Source organism: Mustela erminea, chromosome 5, assembly GCF_009829155.1.
Source record: "Mustela erminea isolate mMusErm1 chromosome 5, mMusErm1.Pri, whole genome shotgun sequence".
Taxonomy (NCBI): Eukaryota; Metazoa; Chordata; class Mammalia; order Carnivora; family Mustelidae; genus Mustela; species Mustela erminea.
In genome coordinates, this window is record NC_045618.1 from 93368949 (window position 1) to 93390815 (window position 21867).

Genomic DNA, 21867 nt, shown 5'->3' on the forward strand with positions numbered 1-21867 from the left:
ACCATGGCCTTAACTATAGTTTAATTTTTTAATGTTATTTATCAAATTTAGAAAGTTCCCTTCAATTCCTAGCTTGTTCACTATTTTATTATGAATGGGGGTTGGATTTTGCCAAATCCTTTTTCTGCATCTATTGATATGTGCATTTTTTTTCTTTAGTCTAGTGTATTGCACTACATTGTTTGACTTCCAAATTTGAAATAGTCTTACAAACCTGGAATAAATATCAGTCATGTATACAATTTCTGATACATTATTGGATTTGACTTGCTAATATTTTGTTGAGGTTTTTTTAGATCTATATCCATGAGAAATATTGGCCTGTAGTTTTTCTTTCTTGTAGGTATGGTTTACTTTCTTATAAGTAGGCTTACTTTATTTTTATCTGTTTTCTTACCTATCTGAAAACTAAGATTATTGATTTTAGATCTTCCTTCTTTCCTTGTGTGTGTTTAATACAATAACTTTCTCTCTAAGCAGCAATTTTACTGCATTCCACAAATAAAGGTAAGTAATACTTGCATTTAAATATTTTAATCTCTCTTGAGACTTTGACCTATATGCATTTAGAAGTGTGCTGTTAAGTTTTTAAACATTTGGGGATTTTGAGCATTCTCTCTCTTACTGACTTCTAGTTTAATTCCTTTGTGGCATTCAAACATACTTTATATGATGTCTGTTTTGTTAAATATGTGAGGATGTGTTTTGTGTCCCACTACATTTTATCTTGATGAATATTGCATGAGAGCTTGAAAAGAATATGTATCCTACTGTTGTTGGATAGAGTTTTCTACAAATATCAGTCAGATCAAATTAATTGAAAGTGCAGTTTAGGTTAGGTCAATTTTCTTACTGATTTTCTGCTTGCTTATCTACCATTTACTAAAAGAGAGGTGTTGAAATCTCAATCATAATAGTGTTATATCTAATTCTTCTTGCAGTTCTATTAGTTTTTGCCTCACAAATTTTGATACTCTGTGGGTAGTGTATTCACATCAAGGATTGTTATAATTTGAGGAGACTTATTATGGCATTCCTCTATTACTGATAATTTTCTTTTGTTCTGAAATTGGTTTTATCTGTAATTAATATAACTACTTTTTCTCTTTATTGGTGTTGGTATAATACATACTTTTCTATGACTTAATTTTTTAAGTGAAAACTATTTTTAGAGCAGTTTTAGGGTCACAGAAATATTTAGTGGAAATTAGAGAGTTTGCATTAACCTATTGTACCCACACATGCGTATTCTTAGTATTGACATCCCATTCCACACTGTTACATTTGCTACAATTAATGAATCCACACTGACCTGCCATTATCTCACAAAGTCCATAGGGTTACATTAGAGTTTATTCTTATTGTACGTTCTATGGGTTTGGACAAAAACACGTATTAACCACTATAGTATCAAAAAGACTAGTGTTTGTGTTCTAAAAATTCTCTGTGGCCTGTTTTTCCCTCCCCTCCAACCTCTGGAAATCCGTGTTGAGAAATTGAAGCTGGTGTATTAAGAATATGCAGATCATGACGTGCTGAAAGAGAAGATACAAACCACCTACAAGGGGATAGCAGGTAGCTACCTCAGTATCCAAGCTCCCACTTTATGGAAGTGAAACTCACAGGATCTTTGTGGAGGAAGACACAGTTTCAGTACACCCACACAAAGAAAGTAGAGTCACAAGATTTATTACTTCCATATTCTGGAATTGGAGGGGCACAAATGAGCGGGGGAAAGGGCAATCTTTCATTCTAGGCCCAGAGGAAGCAAGAGATATACAGCAGGGTGTCATGCACATATCACTTGTAAGGTAATTGGGGCAGAAGTCACTATTTTTTTTTTTTTTTTTTTTAAAGATTTTATTTATTTATTTGATAGAGAGAGATCACAAGTAGGCAGAGAGGCAGGCAGAGAGAGAGGAGGAAGCAGGCTCCCTGCTGAGCAGAGAGCCCGATGTGGGACTCGATCCCAGGACCCTGAGATCATGACCTGAGCCGAAGGCAGTGGCTTAACCCACTGAGCCACCCAGGCGCCCACTATTTTTTTTTTTAATTGAGGTATAGTTGACACATAATGTTACATTAGTTTCAGATGCACAATAGTAATTCAACAACTCTATGCCATGTTCACCATAAGTGTAGATACCATCAATTACCATGCAATTATATTTCAATTCCAGTAACTATATCCCCCATACTGTACCTTTCATCCCTGTAATCTATTCATTCCATAACTGGAAGCCTGTATTCCCCCATTCCACTCCTCTCTGGAAACCACCCATTTATTCTCTGTATTTTGGGGTTTGTTTCCACTTTTATTTGGTCTGTTTGTTCATTTGTTGTGTTATTTAGATTCCATGTATAAGTGAAATCATATGTTATTTGTCTTTGACCTTATTTCATTAAGCATAATATCGGGGTCCATTCATATTGTTATGAAAGGTAAGATCTCATCTTTTTTTATGCCTAATAATCCATTGTGTGTGTGTGTGTGTGCACATACATATCACCTCGTTGTCCACTCACCTACAGATTGACAGTGAAGTCGCTTTCATATCTAGGCTATTGTAAATAATACTGCTATAAATATAGAGGTACATATGTCTTTCAAAATAATGTTTTCATCATCTTTCAGTAAATAACAATACCAAAATTATTGAATTATATGGCATTTCTTTAACTTTTTGAGGAACCTCCATATGGTTTTCTACAGTGGCTGCATCACGTTGCATTTCTACTCAGTGCATGAGGGTTCTTCTTTCTTTACGTCTTCAACAACACTTGTTATTTTTTGTGTTTTTTACTTTAGCTATTCTGATAGGTGTGAGATGATACCTTATTGTGGTTTTGATTTGCATTTCCCTGATGATTAGTGATGCTGAATATTTTTTCATGTGTCTGTTGGAGAACTGTATGTCTTCTTTGGAAAAATGTCTTTTCAGATCCTCTGCCCATTCTTTAATCATATTATGTGCTTTCTTGGTGTTGAGTTGCCTAAGTTCTTTTTGTATTTTGGATATTAACCTCTTATTGGTTATATCCCTTGCAAATATCTTCTCCCATTCCATAATTTTTTGATGGCTTTCTTCACTGTGCAAATCTTTTTTTTTTTTTTTTTTTTAGTTTTGGTGTAATCCCAATAGTTTATTTTTTCCTTAACTCCCCTTGTCTAAGGAGAGATATCTATCAATTTATTGCTAAGACCAATGTCCAAGAAACTACTACCTATGTTTTCTTTTAGGAGTTTTTCGTCACATATAGGTCTTTAAGATTTTGTGTATGGTAAAAGACAGTGGACAGTGGTCCATTTTTCTAAGCACCAATTATTGAAGAGGATTTCTTTTCCCAATTGTATATTCCTGCCTTCTTAGATGTCCTAGATTAATTGACAATATAATTTCAGGGCTCTCTATTTTTCTCTACTGATCTACATGTCTATTTCTGTGCCAGTACAATATTGTTTTGATTACTACAACTTTGCAGTATATCTTGAAATCTGGGATTATGATACTGCCAGCTTTGTTCTTTTTCAAGATTCCCTTGGTTATTTGGGGTCTTTTGCAGTTCCATACAAAATTTAGATTTGTTCTAGTTTGTGAAAAATACTTTTGGCTTTTTGATAGGAAATGTATTGAATATGTGGGTTACTTTGGATAGTATAGACATTTTAACAATACTAATTCTTCCAATAAGCATGTTAAATCTTTCCAATGTGTCATTTTCAATTTCATTTATTAATGTCTTATAGTTTTCAGAATATGGGTCTTTTACCAAATTTGTTTATTGTCAGGTATTTTATTATTTTTGGTACAAATGTAAATGTAATTGCTTTCTGTTATTTCATTATTAGTGTATAGCAATGCAACAAATTTCTGTGTATTAATTTTGTATCCTGCAACTTTACTGAATTCATTTATTACTTTTAATAGTTTTTTTGTGGAGTCTTAAGGATTTTCTATATACAGTATATCATCTGCAAATAGTGACAGTTTTATTTTCTTATCAATTAGTCTGATTGCTGTGGCTGGGACTTCTAATACTATGTTGAATAAAAGTAGTGAGCGTAGACATCCTTTTCTTCTTCCTGATCTTAGGGGAAAAGCTCTCAGTTTTTCACTATGGAGTAGGATGCTTGCTATGGGTTTTTTATATATAGCCTTTATTATGTTGAGGCATGTTCCCTCTAAACCTACTTTGAGAATTTTTATCATGAACAGATGAATTTTGTCAAAGGATTTTTCTGCATTTATTGAGATGTCCACATTTTTTTCCTTCCTCTTGTTAATGTGATCATCTTGATTGATTTGCTAATATCAAACCACCTTTACATCCCTGGAATAATGTCCACCTGATTGAGGTGAATGATTTTTTAACATATTTTTGGATTTGGTTTGGTAATATTTTGTTGAGGATTATTGCATCTATGTTCATCAGAAATATTGGCTTATAGTTCTCTTTATTTGTAGTGTCTTTATTTGGTTTCAGTATCAGGGGAATGCTGGTCTCATGGAATGAATTTAGAAACTTTCTTTTCTCTTCTATTTTTTGGAATAATTTGAGGAGAATAGGGCATTAACTTTTCTTTAAATGTTTGGTAGAATTTACCAGAGAATCCATCTGGTCCTGGACATTTCCTGGGAGCTTTTTGATTACCAATTCAATTTTGTTTCTAGTAATCAGTCTGCTCAGTTTTTCTATTTATCCCTGATTCCATTTTAGAAGGTGGCATGCTTCTAGGAATTTATCAGTATATAATTTTTATAGCATCTCATAATCCTTTGTATTTCTATGGTGTCAAATGTTATTTTTCCTCTTTCAATTCTGATTTTATTTAATTAGGTCCTCTCTTTTTTCTTTTTTTTTTTTTTGAGCATGGCTAAAGTTTATCAATTATCTTTATCTATTCAAAAAAAAATCTCTTGGTTTCATTGATTTTATTTTTAGTCTCTATTTCATTTATTTCCACTCTGATCTTTATTATTTCCTTCCTTCTAACACTAGGTCTTTTAAGGTGTCAGTTTAGATTTCTTATTTGAGATTCCTCTTGTTTCTTGAGGTAGGTCTGTATTGTTATAAATTTCTGTTTTAGAACTGGATCCCAAAGACTTTGGATCACGTTATTTTCATTTTTATTTGTTTCTCTCCTCCTCCCTATTTATTTATTTATTATCTTATTGCTTCATTAACCCATTGGTTAATAGCATGTTTTTTGGTAATTTATTTCTAGCTTTATGCCACTGGGGTCAGAAAGGATGTTTGATATGATTTTAATCATCTTAAATTTATTGAGACTGTGACCTTAAATGTGACCTATCCTAGAGAATGTTCCATGTTTACTTAAGAAAAAAAGTATATTATGTGGTTTTGATTCTATATATATGTTAAATACCTCTGGTCTAACATGTCTTTCAGAAACACTGTTTTCTTATTTTCTGCCTGATTTATCCATTATGTAAGTAGGGTATCCTATTGTTACTATTATTACTGCCAACTTCTTCTTTTATGCCTGCTTACATCTGCCTTATATATTAAGGTACTCCTTTGTTGGGCATATAGATATTTATAATTGTATCCTCTTGTTGGATTAGTCCTTTTATCATTATGTAATACCTTAATTTGTCTCTTGTTGTAACCATTTTAAAGTCTATTTTGTTCTACATATTGATATAAGTATACCTTGGCTTTTTTTGGGGGGGGGAGGGGCTTCCATTTGCATGGGGTATGGCAGATTGTGGGGCAACTGGAGCCAGAGTGGATGTGGGTCCAGATGTTCTGGGGTGCTCTGCACCAGGGTACCCTTGCAAAACTCTGGTAGGTAAGTGTTCTAGGGTGTTTTGTGCCTAGGTCACTTTGGCAAGATGGCTAGAGTTACAGTGAGCACTAACCAAGGTTGCCCTGCTGTAGACTGGGTTGGGACCACCTTGACAGGATGGCTAAGGCTGGTATGAGCTAGGGTCTTTGGGCTCACTGAAAGAGTTGGTCAGCTAGGGTGCCTGGAGCCTGCTCCCACCGAAGCCATCAAGGTATAAGGGGGATATAAAGAGTGCCACTTACCAGGCCCTCCAACTCAAAAAAAGTTCTAGTACCTTCCCTGTATATTGGTATCAACAGACCCACTCCTTGGGACCTGACACAGAAGCAAACATACTGTAAGTTGAGGGATGAAGTACATATTTGACAAATCATATATGTGTGACCTCTCCAAAGTACTAGACACTGTGCTTGATTGGGGATTAAGTTGGAGTTACCCCTGGATGTCTTCTCTGGGAGGCCCAAGACCATAGAGATTTATGCTCCTTGGGATGAGGTGTAGGTAATATTCATCCATGTGATATTGGTACCTGGGAAGATACAGAAGATTATAAAGGGCATGTGTGGGCTCCTGTCAGGTGCCACATACAGTATTGCAAAATATCCTGCATGGAAGCAGTTGAGCACCATCGAGAATGGCCAGGCAAACAGCAGAGATGCAGATTGCTTTCTGTTGAGCAAATAGGGACAGGGTCAGTAAACTAGCCTGGTAGGCCATTAACTCAGGAAACAGCATTTGTTGAGCCTGGTAATATTCCCAGCAATTATTTTGGCCCCCCAAATGAGTTCCAATTTCTATCCATTGTACAGAAAAATATTAAACCTACTGAAATGATTAAACAAGAGGATTGTGGAATCCTGATTAGTGACCATAGGAAATGGCCCTGTTGAGGTGTTTAGGGAAGTGACCTTGTGGTTGTAATCCTGAAAAGGTGGTGGCAGCATCTACCACCAGGGAAGGATACTCCCACCAAAATTAAACTTAGTAACTTCCAGTAGAATGCATACTGTAGGTCAGTCTAATAGAGTGTGATGAAGTCAAACAGCTCAGTGGAGTATTCAAGAAGTTCCCATAAGTTTGTGAAACTCAGTATATACCTTGGCCTTCCAAAGCTCAAAGGTACAGCAGAGAGCAGTTTGACAGTCACAGTACTGCCTCAAACTGGAGCAGCAAGCACTCTAGTAAGCAAGGGGGATTTTGAGATAAAACACATAGTTCTACAAAATGTCAACCAAGGGGGTCATCAGCAGAGACTTTAAATAGACAAGCATTTAGTACAGCAAACAAGTCCCAGGAAGGGCTCACCATCATCAACTACCACGTCATCTCTATTACAGCAGAAGGCTGTATCTGGATGTGGTTGCATCTTGTGATGTTTGGGGCCAGGGTGTTGTTATCTCTCAGTTCTTTGTGTCCTGTGCTGTCTGTATTGTCATGACCTGGGTTTGTCATCTCCAGCATTGTCATAGCTGGAGGGAGCCATCGCAGAGAGGGATAGCTCCTCAGTTAGCCACCCATGAGGGGAACTGAGGGACCAAGGGTTGCAAAGATTTGGGATGCTCTGGTTAAGGTTTGCTTGCACCGTTAGGAGCATTTACTGACATCTCAAGTTTTTGGGTCCTCAAGATTACACCTCACAAATGATTGGACTGTGCTTTCCTCTAAGGCATAGGTTTTCATACACAAATAGTAAAGGTTGGAGGCACATGTGCAGCCCTGTTTTAAATAAATTTTATTTATATGCTCCAGACAATTTAATGTTTGGCCTTCTATTACCAGAGATGAGTCTGAACTACATAAGCCTATCAGATTATTAGGATTGGTATTAAAATGGCCAAATCCTGGGGGTCAAGATGTCAGTGACTATTTGAACAGGACTGGTGGTCTTTAAGCATTTTTGCCACTGGTTCCATTTAAAATTGCTCAAGTAGTATCCACACTTGGTGTTATTTCAGCACAGCCCCACTATGGCTGACTTCCTACATTCCCATCCTCTGATCCTGGATGATACTGCAGGCAAGTGCTATGTGATTCAGCAACTTACTAATGGTGATGCTCTCTGAGGTCAAGGAGAAGCCCCATGATCCAGATATTACAAAAGTCACAGAGTAAGGCCAACAGCAGCAGGCATATTCATTTTATAGTTGTGCACACTCACCCTGATGGCTCCATGTGATGATTTACTATGGGGCTGTTGTAGGTCTACAGCTCATTTGTGGCCTCCTCCAAAGGGGAGTAGAGACAAGTTTTGTAGTTGTATCCCCATGCTGTCATCCTCTAATGTTACTAGTATCAACAAATCTGAGTGCCTCTTCCTTCTTCTATAGATCCACACCATTCCTTCAGTGGGTCCAGCTGTAATCATTCCCACTCCCTGTGGGAAGGTATGGTCAGGAGAAATGAGCTATCCAGTAAAGCCACTACACACTTAAATTTCAACTGGAACATATCAAGTGGGTAAGTGTCCATAAGCAGCATAGTGGGTCTGTTTTTCTAATGGACCAGGGTGTATAGCCCATCAAAACCAACCTTGATTGTATTGCAATGAATATTAGAAGGTAAGATAACTGGCATTTTAAATTTGTACAAGAACTCAAAAGTGTTGGGGAAGATGTAAACAACATTATCCTATGAAATAAAGTCATCAGATTCCCCATGATAATAATCACAGGCAGCATGGCCAGATGAACACAGTTGATATGAGAAGAGTGGTGGCCATAGGACCAAGAGTTTAAAGTAGGAGTCTCTGTCAGCAGGAAAATACATTAAGGAGTCCATCTAATGCCCCATAACTTAAGGAACAAGGATTCTATAAGATTAGTGAGCCATTTAATAATGCCAGAGGCCTGTGGACAGTATGGGAAATGGAAGTTTCATCAGATACCCTGTAAGAGAATCCAGTGCTGTGTCACATTGATAGTAAAATAAGGTCCTTGATATCAGTCAATAATGTCAGGAGGACAAAAATAGAGGTAACGTACACTTATAAAAGAGATTACCTATGCCTCATAGGTGTTCCTGGTGGGTGTACCATGCAGTAAACTGGTGAAAATATCCACAAATGTGGTGGCTTGTTGATGGAAGATGGGTCTTATGAAATCACCTTTCCAGCGGCTAACCAGTGGTACCTTAATGCAACCAAAGAATGAAGAGGCAGTGACTAGTATTGGGTTTGGGAACATAATTTGCAACTCAGAACAATGCATTTTGCAAAGGATCCCTTAAGCAAAATGGTCCTACTTCAGGCTCAGATCATTGTGACAGCAGCTTCTTAATGACCCAAAGAGATATGGGACCATTTGGCCAGGGAGAGTTGAGGTTTAACTGATGCTGGTGATGGGAAGGGGGCAGTGGTTTTGTGGTAGGAGGTAGAGCAGGCAGAGGTGTTGGTTGAGAGCCCCAAATAGGTAGTGACCTGTATTAGAGCAAGGAAATCTACCTTGCAGTTAAAGAAAGCCTCTGATGGGGTAATGTTTGTATGTTTTGAAAAGTGGGTAACTTTAAATGTGACTGGTAGATGGGTAATATCCTTCTAAACTGGAGCACCCCCCATAGGTCTGCCTAGAATGTAAAAATTATCCATTGCCATTGACCTGATCATACTGCTAGCCCATTAGCACTGTCTATGAGTCAGTAAAAATATGGATGAGAGACCTGTCATATGCAAAGGCACTGTACACGGCCATTGTACATCCACATGCTCAGCAAGCTAAGCAGATCCTAACCTGCTATCTTTGAATAGTGTGAAGCTGCTGCCAGGATGGCATGCTCTCTAGTAGGCTCCATCTTGTATGGTTCTGATGTTGCCATCCATGAACTACACAGACTTTTCTGCATCAGCTCTTCCTAGCGGCTAGCCCAAGTTGCCATGGGCTCAAACAACCGTGGCACTGTCAGCAGTTCCCCAAGATCTATGATCAGGAAGATGAAGAGTAGGGAAGCCACATTCACATGTAATTTGTAAAGGCCTATCGGTTTTAGCTCATTCCTAAAGACATCATATCCAAAGCACCATAGAAAAGATGAATTTATGGCAATGTCAACCTACTACTGTTGGCACACATCTCTTATTCATGATGTAATAGGAGTGTTGTACTCAGAAAAAGAGACCACACTCCAATGAGGGCCTCTGTTTTTAAAAAAGCTCAATAAGTAGCCAGAATTTGACATTTTAAAGGGATCTTATGGGCACTTGTCTCGTCCAAAAGCCCATAGGCAGCCAGGAGGAGCCATGTTTAGTCCATCAGCCCCAAGGCATATAGTTCATGGTGCCCAGTACATCTACCCAGAAAGAGAGGCTGGCGGGAATCAGAGAGGGTTTAATTAACTGACCTTTATGTTGCTCTTAGCTTCTCCCTAATAAAATGTGGAGGATTTGCACATGACTAAATAAATGCATCTAAGAATGCTGGTTCTAAATGTAAAGAGCCCTAAGATGTGCTGGGCTGGGCTTGCATGTGGGAGGACGAATAGTTAACAATTGATGTTTAAATGCAAGTGGAATTTCCCAGCCTTTAGAGGATAAGTTAATGCCCAGAAATTTACAGTTGTATCTGGCCCTTGAATTTTATGTGAGGGAATAGCCCAACCTTTATGTTGTAAGTGGGTCACCAGCCATGTTAGGGTCCCATATACCATATTCTCTGAAGGGCCTCAGATGAGTATGTCATCAGTAGAGTGCCATATGGTACAAGGGCACACAGTAAGGGCATCCCAGTCTTGCTGGCAAAGATTATGGGCAATAGCTGGACTGTTAAGGTAGCCCAGAGACATCCACATTAAGGTATATTGAGTACCTTCAAATGTGAAGGCAAACTGTGGTTGGGACTCCTTGACAATCAATACTGAATAAAACATGAACTAGACAGATCATGGTGAAGTAGTCTCATGGAGCCCTTTGCATATCCTGAACTGGACAATGTTGGGTATGGGAGCCTTAATAGAGGTACCTTTTGCATTTAAATTTTAGTAGTTGATTGCTAAGGCACTACTCAGCAGGCTTTAATAGTGGCCAAATGGAGGAACTGAAAGGAGAAATGGTGTGTTTATAAGTCCTTTATAAATCTTGAATTATGGGCCTATACACTGTACTCCCTTAGTCCCTTGTTGCAAGCAGGATTGGGGGATATTTACCATCTTTATCAGGTGTAGCAGATTTGTAGGTTCCCAAAGTGCAGTTCCCATGAGGAAGCCAGAAATTTGGGTTTGTTCCAGATGACATGGTGGCATACCAAGAAATCCATCCTATAACAGGAAGGGAAGGGTCAAAGGCACTGCTGCCACTAAGATTTTTAATAGACTGTTCTAACAGTGACATCCAAGGGAAGCTGAATGCCTTCTACTATCCTACCTGTTATACCTTGTAATTTAAGGGGTGCCACTTATTTATGTTTGGAAGGGTTGTCAGGAAATACTGTAATTTGGGTGTTTATGGGAGCAGTAAAATGTCTATTTTGTGTATCCTAATAGATAATTAAAAGTACCTATGCGATTGTCTCTGGAGGTGGGACAAACTCCAGGGCACTGCTGGATCTTTACAGCAGGATTCGTAGAAGCTACCACTCTCGGTCAGGGTACAGGATCTCAGATCCTGAGGCTGAGGCTGGGTAAGAGCATCCAACTCAAGAGGAGCCATCAATCTCTTGACTACTTGTAGACCCTGAGCAACATTTTCTAATTTGTATTTGGGCTGTCTTGAGATTAAGTCATTAGGGATCCCTGATCTTCAGAGCTACCAAAATGGAGAGGTCTGTTGATCATCTCATGAGGGAAGGTGTTGGTTTGAAGTGCCAACACTTCTTGGGGACAGATAAGAGGCCTTTTCTAGACCCCAATGTCCTCTAGTACTCCTCCATTGTGTCCCCTAGTACTCCTCCATTGGGTCCCTGGCTGAGGGGGGGCAGTGGGGTCCAACTGCCTTTATAAGCAAACAAGATTTGAACTTCAGAAAAATTCTCTTTCATGTCTAACTACAGCACTGACACAGTCTAATGCTTGTTCTCCAGTATCTGACATTTCTATGAATTGCAACAGCATGGCTTAATAATTGAAGGGAGGGGGGTACCCTTTAAGAAGAACTCCTTAGATTTTGGTCTCAAGGGTACTTCCTCTGGGTTGTAAATGGTCAGGGGCCTGGTGCTCAGCAAAAACATGTATCCATTGAACCATCCCACTTTACATAAGAGGAAGCACACTTTATCTAAGGTTGTCTACTTGCAGTGGCTATAATAAATGTGAAGGGCATATGAGGCTGGTACTAAGTCATAAAAAGTCATAAAAACCCAAGTCAGGAGAAGTAGGGATTCTTCCTCATAATCCCTTTGGGCTCAGGAGGCTTAGGAAGTTACTTCTCAGAGTTCAACACCTTTCTTGTTTTGTCTATGTCTCATACCTTAGTGGCATGACATATTTGGGAGCACCCTTACTATGGCAAGAGGCCCCAGGTCTCCTCTAGGGTGTTTCTAATAAAATGGGCCCTCAGTACCATGGTTTTGTTTTATTTTTTAACAAATTATGAATTTTGGTGTCTTTGGCCAATCTGAGCCAGTTTCAAGGACCTATAGGAGCTGATCAGCACTCTTCTCCCCCTTCCTTTAGACAAACTATTCTAGCAAAACTTGCACTTCTATAAGTATAGTTTCATGCCTCCATTACTCATTCAGACTAGTCATCATTGAACATTTTGGTACAATCAATGGTAATAAGGAACACCTTGGAGAAAGGTTGTCTCTTCCCAGACTCATATGTTACTGTTTTCTGTTTCTAGGGTATCCCAATCAACACCCAAGAGATTTGATCTACCTATTCCAGTGCAATGTAAACTGATGTTTTTGAGAAGGTCTCCCCAAGGCCCAAGAACATAGCACCAGTGATTTGGCATGTCAGTATGCCACTGTGCTCAGTACAGCTCAAGCCATCTGATCATGGTCATAAACATTTAGTAATTTTCTTTACCTCCTCTTGGGACTCGGGAAGAACTGGTAACAAGTGCTCAAGGGCCCCACTTTTCACTAGAATTTGTTTGTCTGTACTATGCCAGGAGTGGAATTCCTGATATCCTCCCAAGTGCCTTGATCCCATTTGCCCATCCTGGGTACCACGATGCTCCCTAGTAGAGTTGTCTCTGTCATGGGTTAGGATTGGCTCCCTGGGTTCAACTACCTGGTCCTAACCACCAACCCAGCAGGCCTAGCAACAAACCTCTTCTTCCAGAACTAATCTAAGGGAAACTTTCCTTGGATCCTAGGACTTGATAATCTATGCCCCTATTCCCTGCCTGGATGAAAGAGACTGAGTCCTGTCTTCTTGGTTTTCTCATCTTGGCTTAATACCAGGAGTTTTACATAGGATCATAGCCATCGACCAACTCTAGACCTGATATCTCATCACTCTCATTTAGAGACTGATGGGAAACACATTTACCTCAGTCTAAGGCTTGCTGGTTGGTCTCTGTATTCTGACATTTTACAGCACTGATGATTTGGGGTGGATATTCATGGCAACATCTGATAGCAGCAGCACCCAAAGCAGTGCCATAACCTGACAGTAAGCAGCAGTTCCTTCTCAAAGAGACTGAGCAGTCTGGGAAAGAAAGCTAGGCCTTTTCAGGGTCAAGGCATTGTGTAGGGGTACAAACTGCACCCACAATTCTATCTTCATATTGCCAATTGTGTTGAGAAGGTGGCGCTGGTGTGCTGAATTAAGAATATGCAGAATACGACCTATTGAATGAGGAGGCATAAGCCACCCACAAAAGGGCAGCAGATAGCTCCCTCAGCATCCAAGCTTTGACCTTGGAGAGGTGAAACCCACAGTATTGTTTTTATTGAAGGTGCAGTTTCAATCCACCTACACAACATAAAGACATAAGATTTTTTACTTATGGATCCCAGAAGTCAGGGTGTCCAGTTAGCCTGGAGGAGGGGCAATCTTCCAACTCAGGTCACCAGTGAGCAAGAAATAGAAAATAGGGTAGCAACCAACTATTATGAGGTAGTTGGGGTGGGAGTTATTAAGTTTTCCAGCTTAAATCTAAAGTGGTTATTTTAAAAGGTGCCTGAGAAAAGTGGGAATTTGGAGGGCATCCTAAAGTCAAGTCCTTATCTAAATGGTCAGGCTCTGGATGTGAGCAGGGTTATACCCTCAAAAAAACAAAGTTGCTTTCTCATCATACACCCACTAATATTTCTACTGTCTTCACAGTTTTTCTTCTTCTAAAATGTTATAGAGTTGGAATAATACAGTATGTAGCCTTTCAGATGGGCTTCTTTCACTTAGCAATATGCATTTAAGTTTCTGCCATTTCATATTTTATGGCTTGATTGCTTATTTCTTTCAGCGTGTTGAATATATCAAAAATTACTCTTGCCTTTTTCAATTTTGATGATTTTTATTTCCCTTTTGTGGCCAGCTAATCTTCAACAAAGGAGGCAAGAATATAGAATGAGGAAAAGACAGTCTTATCCACAAATGGTGCTAAGAAACTGAACAGCAATATCCAGATTTAAAAGAATGGAACTAGACCACTTTCTTATACCATACATAAAAATACACCAAAATGAAATAAAGACATAAATATTACACCTGAAACCACAAAGTTTCTGGAAGAAAACATAGGCAGTAACCTCTTTTGCCATCAGATAAAGAAACATTTTTCTAGGTAGATCTCCTTTGGCAAGGGAAACAAACAAAAAAATTAAACTACTGGGACTATGCCAAAATAAATAAATGCCTTTGCACAGTGAAGGAAACAATCAATAGCAACAAAAAAAGCCTACTGAATGGGAAAAGACATTTGCAAATGATGTATCTAATAAGGGGTTAATATCAAAATATATAAAGAACACCCAAGAAACAAACAATGTGATTTAAAAAATGGGCAAGGGACCTGAATAACAGTTTTCCAAAGATGATATGCAGATGCCAGCAGACATGTGAAAAGATGTTCCATATCACTAATCATCCGGGAAATGCATATCGTAACTACAATGAGATATCTCTCAGAATGGCTGAGAAACACATGAAACAAAGTGTTGTCAAGACTATGGAGACAAAGGAACCCTCATGCACTGTTGGTGGGAAAATAACTGGTGCAGCCACTGTGGAAAACATTTAGGTTCCCCAAAAAATTAAAAATAGAATTACCATATGATCTAGTAATTCAAATATTAGGTATTTATCCAAAGAACATAAAACATTATTTTGAAAAGATATATGTACTCCTTTGTTTGTAGAAACATTATTTACAATACCTGAGATATGGAAGCAATCCAAGTATGCATCCATACACGAATAGATAGGAATAGTGTAATACACACACACACAACCCAAGTGGACTATTAACCATAAATTTCAAATACAATCTTGCCATTTGCAACAACAGGATGCATCTAAAAAGTATAGTAATGAGTGAAATAAGACAGAGAGAGACAAATACCATATGATTTCATTCATAGGTGAAATTTAAGAAACAAATGAACAAAGAAAAAAAGGGACAAACACTTAATATAAAGAAAAAACTGGTGGTTGCCAGAGGAAGGTTGGGGAGATGGATGAGACAGTTGAAGGGGATTAAAAGTATACTTATTATGATAAATCCTCAGTAATGTATAGAATTGTTGAATTTGTGTACACCTGAAACAAATATAACATTGTATATTATAGAAAACAAATTTTGTAAAAATAAACATAACTACAATAATCTATTAGTGAATATATAATAAAAATATGTAAGCGGTAACATTGATAACCTAAAATGTGACAGGAAACAGTAAACATATAAAGTTTACCAATACTATTGAAGGTATCATTTTTAAAAAGGGAGCTATAATTTTTTTGAAAACCTGCATTTTAGTATATATATTTTTTAATTAATTAACATATAATGTATTATTTATTTCGGGGTACAGGTCTTTTATAATAAGACTTAACATCTGTCTTATGTAATACCCAGTGCTCATTACAACACATACCCTCCACAATGTCCATCACCCAGTTACCCCATTCCTCTACACCCCTCACCTCCAGCAACCCTCAATTTGTTTCTAATGATTAGAGGGTCTTATGGTTTATCTCCCTCTCTGGTTTTGTCATGTTTCATTTTTTCCTCTTTTCCCCGCCTTGTTTCTTAAATTCCTCATATCAGTGAAATCATATGATAATTGCTTTTCTCTGATTGACTTATTTTGGTCAGTATGATACCTGTAGTTCCAGCCACATCATTGCAAATGGCAAGATTTCACTTTTAATGGCTGCATAATATTCCATTATGTGTAAATATACCACATCCTCTTTATCCATTCATTTGCTGATGGACATCTGGGCTCTTTCCATAGTTTGGCTATTGTGGACTTTGCTGCTATAAATATTGGAGTGTAAGTACCCTTTTGATCCCTACATTTGTATCTTTGGGGTAAATACCCAGTAGTGCAATTGCTGGATCACAGGGTATCTCTATTTTCAACTTTTTAGGAATCTCCATACTGTTTTCCAGAGTGCCTGTGCACCAGCTTGCATGCCCACCAACAGTGTAGGAGGGTTCCCCTTTCTCTGCATCTTTGCCAACATCTGTCATTTCCTGATTTGTTAGTTTTAGCCATTCTGACTGGTGTAAAGTGGTGTCTCATTGTGGTTTTGATTTGTGTTTTCCTGATCCTGAGTGATGTTGGCCACTTTTTCCTGTATCTCCTGGCCATTTGGATGTCTTCTTTGCAGAAATGTCCATTCATGTCTTCTGCCTATTTCTTGACTGGATTATTTATGCTTTGGGTGTTGCATTTCAGAAGTTTTTTAAAGATTTTGGATACTAGCCCTTTGTCTCATATATCATTTGAAAATATCTTCTCCCATTCTAGCAGTTGTCTTTTGGTTTTGTTGACTGTTTTCTTTGGTGTGCAAAAGCTTTTGATCTTGATGAAGTCCCAATAGTTCATTTTTGCCTTTGTTCCCCTTGCCGTTGGAAATGTGTCTTGCAAGAAGTTGCTGTGGCCAAGGTCAAAGAGGTTGTTGCATGTCTCCTTGAGGATTTTGATGGACTCCTGTCTCACATTGAGGTCTTTCATCCATTCTGAGTCTGGTTTTATGTATGGTGTAAGGAAATGGTCCAGTTTCATTCTTCTGCATGTGGCTGTCCAATTTTCCCAACACCATTTGTTGAAGAGACTATATTTTTCCTTTGGAAGTTCTTTCCTGCTTTGTTGAAGATTAGTTGAACATAGAGTTGAGGGTCCATTCATGGGCTCCCTATTCTGTTCCATTGATCTATGTGTCTGTTTTTGTGCCAGTACCATACTGTCTTGATGATTACAGCTTTGTAATAGAGCTTAAAGTCTGGAATTGTGATGCCACCAACCTTGGCTTTCTTTTTCAACATTTCTCTGGCGATTCGGGGCCTTTTCTGGTTCTATACAAATTTTGGGATTATTTGTTTCAGTTCTGTGAAAAAAGTTGATGGCAACATAGACCAGAAATGAACAGAGAAAATAAACAATAATAGTCACTTTACAGGCAGTACAATGGCACTAAATTCATATCTTTCAATAGTTACTCTGAATGTAAATGGGCTAAATGCCCAATCAAAAGAAAATGATAGAATACTGAAGAAAGAAATTGAGAAGGATACAAAGAAATGGAAAAATGTTCCATGCTCATGGATTGGAAGAACAAATATTTTTAAAATGTCTATGCTACCTAGAGCAATCTACACATTCAATTCAATCCCTATCAAGGTCCTATTATTTTAAGATAGTTTATAAAACCTGTAGCAATTCCATGGAAGAAGATGATAAAGAAGTCAGAACATACTGATATCAAAAGATATCATAGCTCAAAAAATAGCAAACACCAGAAGAAAAAAATGAATGGATAAGAAGGAAGAAAAAATGGAGGTGCAAAGGAATCAGAAAATAGTTAACAGAATAGCAATATTAAGTCCTTAGCTGTCAATTATTTAAATGGGGAAGCTGGGAAGATATAGTAGTAGGAGGACCCTATGCTCGCCTCCACTAGGTAACACTCAAATCAGCATAAGTAACTCAGAAAATGACCTGAAGACAGGCAGAACAAACTCCACTAGAAAAGAGGCCACACCAAAGAAGGTAGGAAGGGCAAAAATACAGTTTGAGAACAAAATGGACTGTGTCTATCTGCAGTTGGGAGGGAGCCAGTGGTATAAAGAAGGATGAAAAACAGACTATCACACTGGAGAGCCCTCATGGGGAAGATGATTGCCCATAACATATGTTTGAAAGCAAGAGGAGCTTACTTTCGTGAGTTCTTACAACTAGCAGGAGTTAAAACCTAGAATTTTAAAAATCCACTAGTTGAGCCCTAAGAGAGCCTACAGGTCTTAGGAAACTGAGTCCCCACCCTTAAAAAGACAGCACAACAAACAGCCAGTAGAGATACAGCATGGAAATAGCAGTTTGAAAAATACCTGCCAGGGGGGAGACAGGAGAGAAAGTTATTTACTCAACTCAGAGCATGGCCTAGAGAGGCAGGGATCATAGGGAGACCACTCCAGGAAGAAAGGAGGTAGTATACATCATTGCCTCATCCCCTCCTACCCCTTGGCATAAACACGAGGCTATCTGCAGGAACCAGCTCAGTGAGTTCTGACACTCACTGCTTAATTTGCTTTCACCAAGCCCATATCCCCATGATTTGAGGATGTGCCCTTCCCAGTCATGCTTGCCTCAGTCCCTGTGCTGTGAACCCCTCCCTGAAAACAAACAAACAAATAAACAAACAAAAACAGCACAAACCCCACCAACACATTATGATGAGATCCCAAGTGTTTTGTGGGACCTCAATTCCAGCAGCAGCAGGTCTCATTCTGCAAGACCAGCACACACTTTTTTAAACTGCCCCACCCAGATGGGTATCAAACACTGCCCACAATATACAAAGAGAGCCTCTGCAGACAACTGCACTGAAGTAAAAGGTGACCAGAACTCAACAGCAGGGGACAAACAACAAATGTATGAGAACACCTTGAAGCACCAGGTCCTGGGGAATAATGGGAACTGCACTGCAGAGCACTATAGGACCTCTTCTTCATAAAGCTGTTACCTTCAACAGCAGGAGGTAGACACAGAGAGATGGACAAAATGAAAAGGCAGAGAAAAATGTCTCAAAAATGAAAGAATAGGACAAAAGCACAACAAGAGACCTAAGAAAAATGGGCATAAGTAATATACTGGATAGAGTGTTTTAAAATAATGATCATGAAGATACTCACTGGACTTGAGAAGGGTGGAAGACACCATTGTGACCCTTAAAAAAAGATTAAAAAGTAACCAATCAGAGATGAAGAACACAATAATGAAATCAATAATACATTAGACGGGGTTGCCTGGGTGGCTTAGTCAGTAAAGTGTCTGATTTGACTCAAGTCATGATCTCAGGGTCCTGAGATCAAGACCTGCATCAGACTCTCAGCTCAGCAGCAAGTCTGCTTCTCCCTCCATCTCTGTGATCTCTCTCACTCTCTCAAATAAATAAGGAAATAAAATCTTTAAAAAAAATCAAACATTTAAAAATGTTTGATTAAATAGCAAGAAATAAATAGCAAGTTTGAGGAAGCAGAGGAGCAAATGAGTTACCTGGAAGACTGAGTAATGTAAAGCAAATTAGAGGAAAAAGAATTATTCAAAATGAAAACAGACTTAGGGAACTCAATAACTCCAAGTTTAATAACATTCCCATTATAGGAATCCCAAAAGAAGAAGAGAAAGAAAGAGGGGCAAAAAAATCTATTTAGTAATATAATAACTGAAAACTTCCCTAATCTGGGAAAGGAAACCGATATCTAGATTCAGGAGGCACAGAGATCCCCCAACAAAATCAATTCAAGGAGGTCCCCACCAAGACACATAGTAATTAAAATGCAAAACATCCTGATAAAAAATTTTAAAAGCAGCAAGAGAAAAGAAGACAGGTACACAGAAGGGGAAATCCATAAGGCTATCAGTGGATTCTTCAGCAGAAACTTTGCTGACCAGTACAGAATGGCATGATATATTCAAAGAAGCTTAAAGAAAAACATCTCCAGCCAAAAACAGTCTATCCAGCAAGGCTATCATTCAAAATAGAAAGAGAGATAAAGACAAACAAAAGCTAAAGGAGTTCATACCACTAAACCAGCCCTATCAGAAATATTAAAAGGAATGTTGAGTGAAAAGGAAGACCATAAGTGAGATTATAAAACTTTGGAAGCACAAAGGCAGTAAAAATAAATTGATCTATAAAAAATCAGTCAAGGGATTCACAGATGAAAGGAAAGATACTATGACAACATATACCTAAAACATGGGGGTTTGAGGTGGGGAGGAGTAAAGAATGGTCCCAACCTAAGTGACCATTAACTTAATATAGACTGCTAAAGGCAGAATCAGTTATATACAAACCAAGTGGTAATCACACAGCAGAAACCAGTAATAGGAAAGAATAAAGAGAGAGAAAGGAATCCAAGTATATCACTAAAGAAAGCCAACAAACCATGAAAGTAAAAGAAAGGATCAGACAAAAAACAATAAAATGGTAATAAATACATATATAATCTATAATTACTTTGAAGGTAAATGGACTTAATGCCCTAATCAAAGGGCATAGGGTGACAGAATGTATTAAAACAACAACAGCAACAACAACAACAACATCAAGATCCATCTATATGCTACCTCTAAGAGACTCATTTAAGACTTAAAGCCACATGCATATTGAAAGTGAGGGGATGGAGAAATATTTATCCTGCAAATGGATGTCAAAACAAAACAAAACAAAATATAAAAAATGAGTAATATCACATGTTGGAAAAATGTTATTTTTAAAAATATTTTATTTATTTATTTCACAGAGAGAGATACAGCAAGAGCGGGAACATAAGCAGGGGGAGTGGAAGAGGGAAAAGCAGGCCTCTTGCCGAGCAGGGAGCCCACTGTGGGGCTCGATCCCAGGATCCTGGGATCATGACCTGAACCAAAGGCAGATGCCTAGTGACTGAGCCACCCAGATGCCCCAGAAAAAATAGACTTTAAAAGAAAGACTCTAACAAGAGACAAAAAAAAAAGGACACTATATAATAACAAATGGAACAATCCAACAAGAAGATATAATAATTGTAAATGTTTATGCATCCAACATGAGATACCAAAATACATAAGACAGTTAATAACAAACATAAAGAAACTAATCAATCATAGTACAGTAATAGTAGGGGACTTAAAACCCCCACTTACATCAATGGACAGATGACCAGACAGAAAATCAACCAGAAAATGTAATCTACCAAATGTAAATCAGTAAGAGATAGAAAATTTGAACAGAATGATTACCAGTAGTGAAATTGAATCAGTAATAATAATAATAATAATAATAATAATATTAACTCCCAATATACAAAAGGCCAGGACCTGGTAACTTCTCAAACTCTACCAAACATTTTAAGAAGAGTTAAAAACTTTTCATCAAAAACTATCCTTAAACCCAGGAGAGGAAAGAAAACTTAAAAATTCATTCTATAAGGCTAATATTACCTTGATACCAAAGTCAGATGAAGCCACCATAAAAAAAAGAGACCTACAGGCCAATATCTCTGATAAACATAGATGTAAAAATCCTCACCAAAATATTAGCAAACTAAATCTAAAAATACATTAAAAAATCATTCACCACGATCAAGTAGAAAATATTCCCAGGAAGCAATGGTAGTTCAATACTTGCAGATTAACATATGTCACATTGATAGGGAAAAGATAAAAAAAATATAAAAATTTTAATACATGCAGAAAAAAACACTTGATAAAACATAACATCTGTTCATGGTAAAAACTCTCAACAAAGTAAGCCTAGAGGGAACATACCTCCACATAATGAAAACCTTATATGAAAAATCCACAGTTAACATCATAATCTTTTACCCTAAGTTCAGGAGCAAGACAAGGATGTCCACTCTCACTACTTTTATTCAATATAGTACTGGAAGTCCTTATCCACAGTGATCAGCCAACAAAAAGAAACAAAAGGCATCCAAATCAGTAAAGAAGAAGTAACACTTT

The 21867-nt window shown here is 38.0% G+C and overlaps 2 long non-coding RNA genes across 3 annotated transcripts in view; one reads left to right on the forward strand and one right to left on the reverse strand.

Moving 5' to 3' along the window:
• The window catches only part of LOC116591328, a 139828-nt gene that overhangs the window by 37733 nt on the left and 80228 nt on the right, over positions 1-21867 (forward strand). Inside the window, exon 7 of one of the 2 annotated variants that reach the window (XR_004285958.1) lies at positions 481-1837. The exons of the other annotated variant lie outside the window; for it this stretch is intronic. This is a non-coding gene — a long non-coding RNA (uncharacterized LOC116591328). Of the gene's footprint in view, positions 1-480; positions 1838-21867 lie in introns of those variants that run through there. 2 annotated transcript variants of the gene reach the window in all.
• Positions 6359-11058, reverse strand: LOC116591330. Its single transcript, XR_004285960.1, has 3 exons — positions 10946-11058; positions 8812-8940; positions 6359-6481 (listed from the first exon to the last, which is right to left on the reverse strand). It is a non-coding gene; the product is annotated as an uncharacterized LOC116591330 (long non-coding RNA).